Source organism: Branchiostoma belcheri, unplaced genomic scaffold (assembly GCF_001625305.1).
Source record: "Branchiostoma belcheri isolate BF01 breed outbred unplaced genomic scaffold, Haploidv18h27 scaffold190, whole genome shotgun sequence".
Classification (NCBI taxonomy): domain Eukaryota; kingdom Metazoa; phylum Chordata; class Leptocardii; order Amphioxiformes; family Branchiostomatidae; genus Branchiostoma; species Branchiostoma belcheri.
The window spans coordinates 53,748-65,524 of NW_017803380.1; the positions used below are offsets into that span (position 1 = coordinate 53,748).

Genomic DNA, 11,777 nt, shown 5'->3' on the forward strand with positions numbered 1-11,777 from the left:
GTATGTATCAGAAAGAAACATCGACATCATTTTCTTGGTGGTGTTTGTTAAGGTGCCTACTGCTCGGAGATCTGACAGAGAAGAAGGTCGTAAGCGACGATGGAGAGACTGGTCCCAGCAGCAGGAAGCTGGCCTGGCCTGAGCGCACCAACCGCGTCTCTCCTGCCGATGCCCCGGCGGTGGTCGACGTGCAAAGCCCGGCTGTTGTCCGCGAGACTGCCCGTCAGCCGTCCGCGCCGCCCACGCGCCTGGAGACCGCGGCCTCACGCCTGGAGGTTGCCATGTCCTCCGCCTCCCGTAACATGAAGGAGCTGGCCGAGGCCATGAAGAACGAGCAGGAGGTGTCTGACTACACCCTGCTGGCTAAGGTCCTGGACAGGCTCTGCCTTGTCATGTACGTCATCAGCATTGCCGTGGCCGTGCCCATGACCATGTATCTGGGCAAGTAAATTACACTTGTGTAAACGTGCCTTAACACAACCAAAAAAAAAGTGCGACTTGATTGTTATGCTTTGATTCAGCTTTAAGTAACATGCATGTGCAGCCAGGACATGCCCTTATAAGGGCTGTAGTCCTTTGAGAAATTTAGTAAGGTAGTAACCCCACTGGTGGAACAAACAAACTAAATTTGCATCTTTAGTATGATCAATACCATACGAAGGTGAATGTGTGCAATGAAGCCTATAGCTCCTATGGATAATATAAAGCAGACAACATATATATCTAAACAGGAAAGACTTGTGGTGTACTATTAGATAGTGAGTCGCCTTCTTGGCGGTATCTTGCACCTCATATCTTAGATTGCATATTTTATCTGTAAACTCTTGGTTCATCAAACTCTTCAAACAAATGACCTGTCCGTGACACTTTGTAAGTATACGTTCCCTGTGTAAAAAGACGGAAACATAACTTGACAGTAACAATTGCATTTACTTCCATCTATTCATACCTTCATCTGCTATCTATTCAGCTCAGAGGACATTTATACACAGCCGGAGCTAACGAACTAATCAGATAGGGTTAGTCTTGAGACCAATGGGGAACAACCGGAAAAGAGAAATTGTCCAGCTGTTGCATGTAGACTGCTTTTTTTGATCTGTAAAGAATTTTGCGTTAGGATAACAAGTAGCTTTTGTGTAATTATAGTAATTATGACCAAGAATGTGTGTTTATCTCATATTCGTATAATTGGTATATAACGCCTATTATACTAATATTAGATATATATCATATATGTATCATTTTATCATGTTTCTGCATGCAACAGTGTGAGTCAGTCAGCCTGGATCCCATATGAACATTATGGCGATAAGAACTGTGGTTAACAATGAACTAAGAATACAACTTGTATGTGGGGATTCAGGTTTATCTGAGCTTTTTTGCATATGTTAAAAAGCGTGAGTTTTTCAATAAAACGTAACGCTAAAATTGAGTGTATTTGATTAATTTTTACGTTGTTGCATAAATCTAGTTTGGTCCTAACATAGACCTTTGGGCTGATTCTTTTTCATTACTTAAGGCGACAGCAAGTAAGTTTTATGGATGACATCAGCGCGCGCATTAATTTTCGCCTGATTTTGGAAAAAAACAAGAAATTTTGCTGCCTTCTGATAGTGGTCACCATGCATAAATTGGGCCAAGATGTCTGTTGAAGTGAATGGCAGATAACTATAAAGAGAGGAGGCAAGACAATGCTCTGATTTTATGTCATGTTTCTTACTTTGATGCAGTAATATGTGATGTTGGCTGTGTCTATGTGATGTTCCCATTGAATCAAAACCATTTATTCAATGATTGAATCAAAATTTCAAAATGTAAGAACCTTGTTTTTTTCGGCCCGCCTTGTTTTTTTTCGCCCGCTCGCATTAGATTTGGAATCTGTGGAGGATATCATCCATAGAATTTACTTGCTGTGGCCTAAGAGTGTTATCCAGCCCCGATGACACACCTCGATATCCCAGAAACAGTATCAAAGTCTACCGGCCAAGATTACTTACCTGTCACTGGAGCGGGCGGAGGGAATTAAGGCTGGACAGTTCTTAGCAAAAGAATTGAATAAAACGCCTGTTTTTGTTAAAAATAGTAATAAAAAGGGCAAAAAGAAAAAAAAAGAACATTTTTATTTTATTGACATAGCAATAATAACTAGGTAAAAACAGATAAAGTTAAAAAAAATGAACATTCCTGATATTCTAAGTTTGTGATTAGAAAATTTCAAGGCCGATTGAGCCATGTTTAGATGCACGAGGAATCATGCCTATCTATAGACTATGAATTAGCTTATAGTAAATTCCAATAGCGAATAAAAAACGGGAATGAAGGTAATGACTATTGGTTCTTGAATCGCATACCATACTTATGAGTCACGCAGGGCAACAACATTGTGAACAGCTTTTGTCAGAATATGCCCCCCCCCAAAAAAAAATAGAACGATTCTAAAAGCCTATATAAAAAAAACGCCTGTAGCAATTTGTCCACCCTACTTCCATACTGAATTAGTTATTTAGCCCCAAAATGAAGAAATTGAATCCATTTAAAGAAATGGCAGGAGAAAAAGAGAGAGGAGAAGTAGGAGGAGGAGCAGAAACATGAGGATAGACAACATGTCTTCCTCTCACCATAATGCGGTGTTGGAGAAATTTCTTTCAGTAATATACGGTGATGGCGAAATGACGACCTTGAAGATATGGCGGGAGTGAGGTGTGGACGCGTTCGCCCGGCCTCTCCAGCGCAGCAGCCATCCAGAGGTCAGAGGTCGCCGCTTGTACGTCAGGAACTTCTCCTGGGCGTTTTGCGTTCTTGGCGACAAGTCCGTGCAGCACGGGGTATCGGTGTACAGCGAAATATGCGCCCCTATCGGAATCCGTTGGAACGACACCCTGTCCCTTCCCTAAACAGTTATATATTACTGGTTTGAAAACTACACTAGTCTCTTCAGGTGTTGCATTTGCGAAAAAATATAAAATTGACAAAGTATTCAAAGAACAGTACTTTGAAAACTTACAGCATCGTCTCTATCATATGTCCAGTCATAATCAATTCCGTAGTGGATTATTGCAACATTCCGTGGAGGTGGAGCTGATGCAGATAATTCAATTAACTCAAGAACCTATGAGGAAGAAGAAACACATCTGCCACACCTGCCACACAGTATAGTTTCCATTGAAACAGCAAGAAAGTAAGACTATTGTAAAAGCTTGTTTAAAAAAAGGAAAAAAGGCCCCAAAATGAAGGAGTTTTTAAATCAATTTATAGAAATGGCAGGAGAAGGAGAAGAAGAATCATGACTGAGGGAAAACAATATTTCACACCATACTATAGTATAGAGTAAAATGATAAAGATTATGTGACGTTTGTCATAAGACAATGCTACATTGCATTACATTACAGCACTTACATGTGCTGCTCAGAGTAACTCACATAAGTTTATTCTCCACTCTCTTTTAAAATAACAGTATCAAACCGTGCAGAATGATCAGAATAGTTGTAACTAAGTCACATAATGAAGAAAATATTTTAAGGTAAATTTCAAATTCTCGAAAAACCAACCTTGAGATCAAATTTCAATTTAATTCATTCTGCCCTCTCAGAGTTTTATGAAAGTGTCTTACTGCATGTATCTTTTTTTTGGACGTCGAAAATGTCAATATTTCAAATGAATTAGCTCGGATAGTTAGTGTGTCTAGAAATATGGCTTGTAATTGTGGTGTCGATTTGGTGGTGTAAGAAAACAGTATACAAGTCGTGTAGACTCAGGAGATCTATTCGAATTTTACATTCAGGTAACTGCTGGCCATTCTCTATCATATTACCAGGCGAAGCTTGGCAACGAATTGTTGATTGATTTGATTTGATTTATTAGGCTGAATAAAACATATGTATACAGCCAGGACTGTCCAACTAGCCGGAGGCTATTATAAAGGGCTAGCCCTCACAACAAGAACATAAACAATTCGGAACAGTTAACAGTTAACAATTCAGATAGACATACTACTACATTAACAGATGTTGCGGCTAATCGTTAACAAGCTAGGATATCCGGCCTAGTCGTCGTGCGTTTACTACAATTACATTTACATGTCAGGTTAATATACTATTACATAACAGATGTTGTGCACTACATTTACATTGTCAATACAATTCTATTGAATTCGTACAGTTTTACTAAGTAGTTGTCGTCAAGTATTTATCAAGTATTGTCCAGAGTTTGTTTTTAAAGGAGCTGATGGAGCGGGCTGTTCGGGTTTCGCTAGGGAGAGCATTCCAGATAGTTATAGCTCTGGTTACAAATGTTCTCTGGGATCTGGTGGTTCTACAAACGGGTATGGATACGTGTTCACTATTCCGTAAGGGATACCGGGATTCTGTGGCGGACGCTCGCGCTCGAGGTAGCAGACTTTGGGCGGTGTGGAGGACAGCGACCGTTCAACAGTTTGTACATGGTTACTGCAGTATAAACTTGCGTCGAAACTGGAGGGATGGTAGAGACAGTTCTATGTAGAGACTATTGTAGGAAGGGTATGGGATTCAGTACCAGCACAAATGAAAAAAAAAAATCGTCGTCCAAGTTTAATCAGGAGAGGAAAAAAAAGTACTACGAAAGAGGCTGTTGCATTTAAATTCATTTGAATTCAAAGAAGCTATACCGTGAACAAGCGACACCTAGCGGAATTTATATGCGTCGGAAACAGGTTCTGCTTGTTATTAAAGTCACACGTCACAACACAGAGTAGGTTACCTTTTCTAACAGACGTCACAGCCATGACGTGACGGCCGACTTTCAACAAACAATTCACGTCCAACGTAATATACGTGATGTACGAATTATACAACAGACACTTCAAGTCACTCTGTTTAAATAGACGTCACGTGCGAGGTAAATTAGATGACCTGTTTTAAGACCGCCGTATTTAAAGCCATATAAGAGAGAAAGAGTGTGTACGTGTGTGTACGTGTGTTTGTGTGTGTGTGTGTGTGTGTGTGCGCGCGCGCGCGTGGGTTTGTGTGATTATCGATCGAGTTAAAGGTTCCGAGCTTTTGTACAGAGATGTGATGAGTTTAAATCAATTTTGTGATGTACCTACCAATCACAGGTGTCTGAAACGGCCGTGTCTAATATTGGTGTATTGTTAATCCTAACCTTTTTGACCCCGGTACAACAGTAGACAATAGTCTGTTCAAGGTGACGTCCTGTTGTCCTTTGTCTCGTGAACTGAGTCATGGATTAAGAATTTTTATGTACCAGCCCTACACTGTCTGCCGTTTTTAATACATATTATTAACTTGGCTGTTCTGCATGAACAGACTTTTCGAAAGATTTACTTACGCCTGGTATTGATATCCTTTTTCGAGAAAGTGTTGGACTTGGCGTTCCAGGTTGTGTTAACACTGGTCAACATTTTCATCTGCAGCTTCTAACATGCACCCACGAACTTATTAATCTGCCGCAAGGAACTCGTAATGAAACTCATAATGATAATCGGAACCGTTAAATCAGACGTTAAAAATAACCGGTAATCCGTGTTACGACATACATTCCTGAGGAATCAAAGCGCGGGCACGTGGTTAGGATTAACAATACACCTATATTAGACACGGCCGTTTCAGACACCTGTGATCGGTAGGTACATCACAAAATTGATTTAATTTCATCACATCTCTGTACAAAAGCTCGGAACCTTAAACTCGATCAATAATCACACAAACCCACGCGCGCGTGCGCACACACACACACACACACACAAACACACGTACACAGACGTACACACTCTTTCTCTCTTATACGGCTTTAAATACGGTCGGTCTTAAAACAGGTCACGTAATTTACCTCGCACGTGACGTCTATTAAAACAGAGTGACATGCACTTTTGAAGTGTCTGTGGTATAAGTCGGACATCATCCATATTACGTTGGGCGTGACGTGTTTGTTGGGTTCATAGCCTATGTTACGACAGCCCTATGTTACGACAGCCCTATGGCTATGTTACGACAGCCCTATGGCTATGTTACGACAGCCCTATGGCTATGTTACGACAGCCCTGTGGCTATGTTACGACAGCCCTATGTTACGACAGCCCTATGTTACGACAGCTATTGTTATCGTTATATGCTGTCTGCTGACGAACAATTGATGTCGGCGCCTTTCGTATACGTTAATCTCATTAAAGCCCGTTTTTCAAGTCTCCGTCCGGTAAAATGTATTTATATGCCGATTGATTGATATCTACTAATTAACCGTAGTTATTAGAGAATAACTAGATTTTAATTAGGCAATTTTAGGTTATTCTCCATTATGCACATGAAAATCATAATTTTATTTCAGTTACTTGTACCAAAGTGCTATATTATAACTTTAAAGATAATTACATTTGGGGCAATAAAATGTGATGACGTCATCCATATGGTCCATAAAATCATATTCATAACCCTTTTGTACCCAGGTATCAATATTCAGTACAACTAAAGTTCTTTCTAAATTTCTTTGTGAGAAAACGATGGAAACTTAAAATGCCAAATTAGCCAGGGAGGACACCTTAATAACTTCGTGATTGCGACGTTGTGAAGATATGGCGACGGCAAATTTGTGAATGCTAGGCACTTGCCGAAATTTCAAACGGCCGGCATCGCTGAAAACTACGATTGACTAACGAACTAAGGCCACAGCAAGTAATTTTTATGGATGGCATCAGCGCGCGCATTCATTTTCGCCTGATTTTGGAAAAAAAAACAAGAAAATTTTTGTTGCCTTTTGACAGTAGTCAACCTGCCGAAAATGGGCAAAGATGTCTATTGCCGTGCCGGAAGGTGGATGGCATATAACTATGAAGAGAGGAGATAAGAAAAGGCTCTGATTCTTAATAAATGTTTTGTTTCTTACTTTGATGCAGTGATATATGATGCTGGCTGTGTATATGTGTTGTTCCAACTGAGTAAAAACCATTTGTACAATGATTGAGTCAAAATTTTAAAATGTAGGAACCTTGTTTTTTCGGCCCGCCTTGTTTTTTTTCGCCCGCTCGCATTAGATTTGGAGTCTGCGGAGGATGTCATCGATGAAATTTACTTGCTGTGGCCTAAGTGTAGAAATCACTTCTTAGACATACCACGAATGGCGTAATGACAGATTTATTGAATCTCTTGTGTCCCTTTAAACAGAGTAGTTTGCCTGGACGTAATGCATGAATGGCGTACCACAAAAGAGCCAATAGTATCCAACAGGTAGCCTGACAAAACCACGGCCGACCGCCCGAAGGGGGCGGGGGTCATTCACCTCCGGCCGAGAGAGCTTGTATAACACAGGCTAAATGGTCAGGTGATATTTCATACATGTAAAAGTAGGTCATTGTTCAAAACTTGTACAAACTGCTATTTGTTGGGATTTTTAATATCGGTTGTTAAGAAGTGTAAAGCGCAATATTTACTGCAAATTGGGACAATACTTACTGCAAGTACATGTAATGATCATTTATGACTAGAGGCCGTATTTCGCCATCTGCCTCGTCATTTTTCTTGCTACCTTGCTGAATTCCACTATCTTGCATGTCACCAATATGATCCAGCTAAGCCCAAAGCTGCTCCTTTCCGCTCCCGAAGGCGCCAAAGAACAGGGCGGTAGCAGCGAACACACATGCCGTTATAATGATGACATAAGACGACTCCTTGGTCGACTGTAAGATGTTATTTAAGATGTTATATTTCTGTTATCCACCTCCTCATTTTATGGCTGGTTTAAGAATTATGCATATTAACAGCCGGTTATTTTCACACTTGATGTTGTAAATTATCATCTCAGATAGAAACCTATGTGAAGTAGAACATACTATTGTGAAACAACAATATAACCTAGTCTCCACCAGACTCCTTTTGCAGGATAATTATAGATAGGAGAAATTGGCCTAAAAACGAAATATCGAATATCATGGGCAGAGGAGATGGCCACCATAGAATCTCCAGCTTGCCTACCCGTGCAGAAGGAGTCTGGTGGCGACTACAATATACCATCTTTTAACTGAAACATGTCGATATATTTTACATACCTTATTCTTGGTAAGTGCTGTCACCACCAATGGGAATGCCAGGCCCGCAACACGACATAAAACTCGACAGATCCCCGATAGTACGATGGCGTATCGTGGCGCAATGTCAAATGCATTGGCATCGGCAACTGTAAACGACAAATTTGGAGCATCAGTAGGGAATAGTATAGAAATTAAATATAAACATGTCAATACAGGTGTTTGTGTGTCTGACTGTGACTCTGTGTGTGTCTGTGTGTGTGTGTGTGTGTGTGTGTGTGTGTGTGTGTGTGTGTGTGTGTGTGTGTGTAACAACAGCAAATCTCTTGAAGGCTTACATGGATTATCTTGATACTTAATAGAACTTGATGAGAGTTCAAAATGATTACGTAGTAGATTTTGGGCCCCTGGCGGCTTGTTATGGTAAAGCGGAGGAACAAATGGTTTTGATATCTCGTGATCTGAACATGCTTGGTTCATGACTCAGAGAGCACTGTGTCAGAGACCACTGTACACTTGCGACGCCAAATTAAACATCAACTGTAGGTGAGAATACAAACGGAGAATGTACATCTCTATACCAGGGATCCTGACATGATGACCTTGTGGCAATAAAACAGTACATGTCAGGGATGTTGACACCACATACAATGTAAAGACTTATGAAAGTGAGGCCTGTATCAGAGACCATGGCATACTCACGCCCACTTAATTATTAGCTGCCAGTGACAAAAAAAATGGAAAGATTGATGGTAACTCATTGTTGGTTTGCGGGTTCACTGGCCTTTTGTACCATAAGCCGTCCCAAGCAACTAGGCCAGGGTAGTAAAGGTCATCAGAAGACTACTTTACGACCACAGCTGCAGGTGCCAGAACCGTGTGGCCCGGGCCCAACAACAGATGTTTCAACCGTAGTGGGTGACAGAGACACTTGAAGATTCTTTACAAACAAACCGATATTTCATCAGTGACCACAACATACTAACGCCCGATCAAAAATCAACTGTCGGTGAGGATACAAATGGAGAATGTACATCTCTATATACCAGGGACCCTGACATGATGACCTTGTTGCTATATTTAAACATTACATGTCAGGGATGTCTACACCACAGACAATACAAGTCCTGTATCAGAGACCATGGCACACTTATGCCCAATTAAACATCAACTGTCGGTGACAAAACAAAGGGAGAATTGTCATCTCTATATACCAGGGACCCTGACATGATGACCTTGTTGCTATATATAAACAGTACATGTCAGGGATGTTAACACCACAGACAATGCAAGCCCTGTATCAGAGACCATGGCTTTGCAGCAGAGGTGCAGCCATGTCTTCCTGTCTTGGGCTGCTGTGAGGAGTTGTGGGACGGTGAGGGAAGTCCAGTCCTTGATTTAAATAAATTATTAGCTGCCAGTGACAAAAGACATAAAATGGAAAGAAAGTTGATGGCAACTCACTGGTTCTCTGACCTATTGTCACTGACCTATTGCAGGTTCATTGACCTATGTATCATAAGCCGTCCCAAGCAACTAGGCCAGGGTAGTAAAGGTCATCAGAAGACTACTTAACGACCACAGGTGCCAGAACCGAGGGGCCCGGGCCCAACAACAGATGTTTCAACGTAGTGGTTGACAAAGACACTTGAAGATTTTTTTTACAAACAACCTCGTATTTCCTCAATGACCATAACACACTTACGCTCAATTAAACATTAACTGTCGGTGACAAAATAAAGAGAGAATGGAAATCTCTTTATGTATAATTTCCCGGGACCCTGACATATTTAACACCATGTTGCAATAAAAAAATCATATTGTATGTCAGGAATTTCGACACCAGAAAGAGACAATGCAAAAAATTATGAAAGATAGTCCAGTATAAAAGACAATGGCATGCACAGGACTGCTTAATTATAAGCTGCCAGTGACAAAACACATAAAATGAAAAGAATAATCACGGACCAAAACATGCCTGTAAACATCTCAAAATGTGTAACTAATTGGCCAGACAGTATGGGCTAGATAAAAGATTTAACATCATACAGTGAAGAGAAAATAAAAGTTCACTCGGTTTTTTTTATTTAAGACCTCTAGAATTAATTCATTTGTATCATTCTGTATCTATATAGCCGGTATAACCACCATTCGGCGTGACACACCAGCTTTGCAGGCAAGTGACGCGGCGACAGCGGTCTACATTACACCGATCGACTCGTTAAACCTAACCTTTGAACTTCTAACCCTAGACATTGTTTAAAGCTATCTAATGACAATGCCCCTACTGTACTCGGTGACAGCGAGTTCCACTCTGCGATAGTTATAGGAAGGAAGGAATTCTTGAACACCTCAATCCTTGGTTGATAACACTCACTGTCTGGTACTTGAAGGCATGGCTATTTCTTGTTCTCTTTTGGGCTGGTATTGGGTACTTAGTAGTTGGGACGTCCACCAGTTTATTAATCATTTTGTGCATCATGTATTGTCTGGACATTTTTTTCTGTATTCCAGTGACACCCACTGTAGGTTTCTTTTTATTTCCGTGACACTAGCACCTATTTGATAGTTGTGCATACAGAATCTTGCAGTTTGATACTGTACCTTTCCAGTTTGTCTTTGTCTTTCTTTGTATATGGCATATTCTAGGTTCTGTCTTACAAGTGGCGTGTATTCAAGTGATTTTACTCTAGTTGGGAATGCCCACAGATTACGCTTGATCACTCCCAATGTCTGTTTAGCCTTAGTTGTGATATTATTAACATGTGCAACCCACTTCAGACCGTTTGTCAATGTGATGCCCAGATACGGGTTGTTTTTTGTGGTTGCTAAAGCCTGACCACAAAACTGGTACCTAGTTGCATGTTTGTTTGTTTGTTTGTTTGTTTGTTATGTGCATAATGTAGCACTTGTCGGGATTAAACTGCATGAGCCATTTGCTTGGCCGTTCTTCCATGGTGTTCAGGTCTTTTTGCAGATGTTCACGGTGAGTAAGTCTGTGTAGACAGCTCTACATACAACAGTCATCGGCAAATAACCTCACATTTGAGTCAAACTGATCGGTTAGGTCAGTTAGGTACAAGAGGAAGAGCAATTGTTCCTTGAGGGACCCCAGACGCTACTTTAACTGGAGTCGACGCCTTCCCCTCAACCACTACTGTTTGCTCGCTGTTGGTCAGGAAAGCCTTTAAACAATACAGTGTTGGGCCATGGATTCCTTAAAACTCCAGTATTGAAATGAGCCTGCCATGGGGGGACTTTGTCAAAAGCTTAAGTGAAATCGAGTATTGCTAAATCTACCTGCCGTTTACTGTTCAGTGCGCCAGCTATGTCACGGATTGTTATTATAAGCTGTGTTTCTGAGAATCATTTGGCTCTGACAGATCCCCGATAGCACGCTTGCGTATCGTGGCGCAATGTCAAATGCATTGGCATCGGCAACTGTAAAGGAGAAATTTGGAGCAGCAGGGGATAGCATAGAAATTAATATAAGCATGTCAATATAGGTGTTTGTGTGTGTGTGTGTGCGTGCGTGCGTGCGTGCGCGCAGTGTGTGTGTTTATCAACAGAATATGTAGAAGGCTTACATGGATTATCTTGATACTTGATAGAACTTGATGAGAGCTCAAAATGATTACTAGTAGATTTTGGGCCCATATCAGCTTGTTATGGCACTGCAGCGGAACAAATGGTTTTGATATCTCGTGATCTGGACATGCTTGGGTCATGACTCAGAGAGTCCAGTGTAAGAGACCACTGTAC

The 11,777-nt window shown here is 41.0% G+C and overlaps 1 pseudogene; it reads left to right on the forward strand.

Annotated features, from left to right (window-relative positions):
* Window positions 1-598, forward strand: part of LOC109468068 — a 30,854-nt pseudogene extending 30,256 nt beyond the window's left edge.
* Window positions 599-11,777: the final 11,179 nt, after the last annotated feature.